A 2952-nucleotide genomic window follows, 5' to 3' on the forward strand; every position below is an offset into this window, starting at 1 on the left:
TTCAGCAGAGCCGAAGCAGAGGCAAAGCGAGCGAGCCAGCAGGCCAGGGAGCGGGAGGCAGACAGAATTGCAGCGCCCCTCCAGGCCCCGCACGCGCCACACGGACAGACACACGGCCCAGAGCCGCGAGGGCTGGGCGCGCCGCGGCAGGGCCCAGGTTCAGCTCAGCGCCAGGCGCCGCCAGGCAGGAGCTCCGTGAGCCACCAGCACCCGAACTCTGACTCACACACTCACAGCTCACACGTGGACCGGGAGACAAAGACACGCACGGAGCCCAGGAAGCTAGAGGCGCACCCACGCAGACCCCGCGGAGGTGTGCTGGAGGACGCGGGAGGCGCCGGCCCAAGAAGGAGCCAGCAAAACAGCCTCCGGCCCGCGGACGCCGAGGCTGCCTGAGGGCAGAGATCGAGCGCACGCGCCGACTCATTGAACAGATAAAAAGACTGAGGCCCGGCCACAAGGGAGCCATAGAAAGTTGAGCCGGGTAGTTACAGAGAAACACACACACGGGGCCATAGATACACCACCAACAAATAGACTTACACAAACACAGAAGCCTCACCCTACCGCCCCCTGCCCTGCCACCCCCAGGCAATCCCGGTAAGGGACAGGGGAGGGGAGGGGAGGGGAGGAGTCTTGGTCCTGGAGTTTTGTCCAGGTGGCAGGTCCAGCCAAACACCGGCGCACCCTACAGCTGCACTCTGCCAGGTCGCCAGAGGCAGGGCTGGGACCTCTGGGTGAGGGGACTCCACCTGTGAACCTGTGAGAGTCTAACCCTAACTTAACCCCCGGAGCACACCGGCCTTCCCCGCTCCAGCTCAGTCTCACGGGAGGGAGGCGCCTCAGTGGAAGGTTTCAAAGTCCAGGGCCTGGCTGGGAAGTAGCCTGCTGCCAGCCCCCATCTCCTGCATCACAGGGGTTAGAGCCAAGGCAGGAAAGGGCTGGAGGCAGCACTGGGCTAAATGGCAGGCCTATGGCTGACATGGGTCTCAGGCTTCCACCTTCACCACCTTGATGGTCCTCAAAACTACTTAACCACCTACCCGGGAGATAGGTAGTTTTATTCTCGCCATTTCATAATGAGGAAATTGAGATCTGGGAAAAGGAAGAGACGTGCCCCTGGGTCATGTGACCAGTGCCGGCCAGAACCAAGACCCTGTCACAGCGGTGTTACCCCTACACTGCAGTGTTCCCTCTCTGAGTCATGACTGCTCCTGTGAGCCTGCACTAGGTAGGTGAGCTTCCCACATGCGAGGCACTGGTCTCAGCCCCTTATGGGAGGAGGGGCAGGGCAAGGGCTACCACTACCTCCTATGGTTTACAGCTTCAAATATTGGGACCTGTAATAATTTGGGAAGGAGCAGTTAGAAAATTAGTCCTCTCCAGTGTCTCCCAGTTGGCCAAGTCTCCACCCCAGAAGATTCCTGGAGTTGCCTTCTCCTCTAGAACTCCACCGCCCTGCTCCCACCCAGCAGGAGGGCTAGCTGAGTCAAGCACAGATGAGTCAGGACTTTCCCATCTTACACCTCCCCCACTTCACCCCTCAGGAGTCTGCCCAGCTCCCAGAGACCCCTCCTTTTTATATACTGTCCCCAAGAAGGCCTCAGGGGATGGAAAGCTGGAGGGCTGGTTCCTGGTGGGTGCAGTTTTTAAAAATGAGGGAAGGGGGCTTCCCAGCACCAGGCCAGGAGCCCCTGAGATGAGTGAAAGGAAAGGGATGGGGCTCTGGGAACACATTGCTGTGGCTCCCTCTTAGGAGGCAGGGTGGGGAGTGGAGACGTGTGCTCACAAACAGGAAGCAGGTGTGAGTTACCTGAGTGAAAGGCCAAGAGCATACCCATGAGAATAAAGCCCAGGAGGCTGCTGAGACAAAGAGCCCAGAGATCTTTTGCCCTCCCAGTGCAACTGGGGAGTGGGGGCGAAGGGGGGAAGCAGGGCCTAACCCTGGCTGGGGTGGGAGACCAGGAAAGCTTCCATGGATGCCCAGGGCCTCCAGTTACTTGCTCAACACAGAACTGCCACCGGTACAGAAGGCATTCACACACCTGTGGCAATCTGCCTATTTCCAGCTGCCCCCACCCGAGAACCTCTGCTTAGTTTTCCAGCTGGCCCACCAATCTCATTGCCCAGCTCAAAATCACTCAGAAGAGGCTGTGAGAAAACTGCTTGCAGGGTCCATGCTCCCACATGCAGCGGGCAGACACCTCTAGAGAGGAAATGGGCCCACTGTGATGGCTGAAAGGACAGGACTCTGCTGAGAGGAACAGGGATGGGATCACTGACTTCTGGCTCAGGGAGATACAGCCCCCAAGACAACGAGGTCCTGAGTCCCCTTTCCCCTAGGTGTCAGGACTCCTTGGTCCCTAGAGGCTCTTCTCTACCACCCAGGTCATTTCCTCTTCCGGAGGTGGTGACTCAGCTGGTGGGGAGGTCAAGGATTCATAGCCCAGCAGGAAATCTGCTTAAGGACCAAGGTATTGCTCTGGTACCCTCTATGTGGGAACTTCCAGGCTGGTGGGGGGTGCTTCCCCTCACCCAGGTTCCTAGCAGCTCTCCCCACTTCCCCCAACCTCCTGTCAAAGGAGACCATGCAAATCAACCATTTTTGTCTGGGAGTTTCCAGCCCCACCCTACCTGCAGCCCCAGGGTAATGTCAGGCAGCACCAGCCCTGAAGGGACGTGGAAATTCCTGGCCCCAAAGTGTGGGGTCTTTGAACAGGCTGTTTCTGTCGGGGGGATTCTACCCATTCTGATGCCCACTGTGCCTTCAGGAGGCTGCAGGGACAAGTGGCATTGCCTAGACAACCCAGAGGTCACTTCACTTGGCTCCTTCAGCCAGTGTCAGTGTGGCCAGGCCTTGGGAAACAGTCGTGCCCTGGCAGTGTGGTGTCCCCAAAGTCTGCTGCCCAATCCCTGGCTGCTCCCTCCCACGGGGGGGAGGGGGAGGAGGAG

The 2952-nt window shown here is 59.0% G+C and overlaps 1 protein-coding gene across 7 annotated transcripts in view; it reads right to left on the bottom strand.

The window, feature by feature from the left end:
* Nucleotides 1-2952, bottom strand: part of BCL9L (B cell CLL/lymphoma 9 like) — a 28661-nt gene that overhangs the window by 12822 nt on the left and 12887 nt on the right. The window contains exon 1 of one of the 7 annotated variants that reach the window (XM_015589940.2): nucleotides 235-2932. The exons of the other annotated variants lie outside the window; for them this stretch is intronic. The gene's annotated coding sequence lies outside the window, so the exon portion shown is untranslated. Of the gene's footprint in view, nucleotides 1-234; nucleotides 2933-2952 lie in introns of those variants that run through there. 7 annotated transcript variants of the gene reach the window in all.

This window comes from Pteropus alecto, unplaced genomic scaffold (genome assembly GCF_000325575.1).
Source record: "Pteropus alecto unplaced genomic scaffold, ASM32557v1 scaffold215, whole genome shotgun sequence".
Lineage (NCBI taxonomy): Eukaryota > Metazoa > Chordata > Mammalia > Chiroptera > Pteropodidae > Pteropus > Pteropus alecto.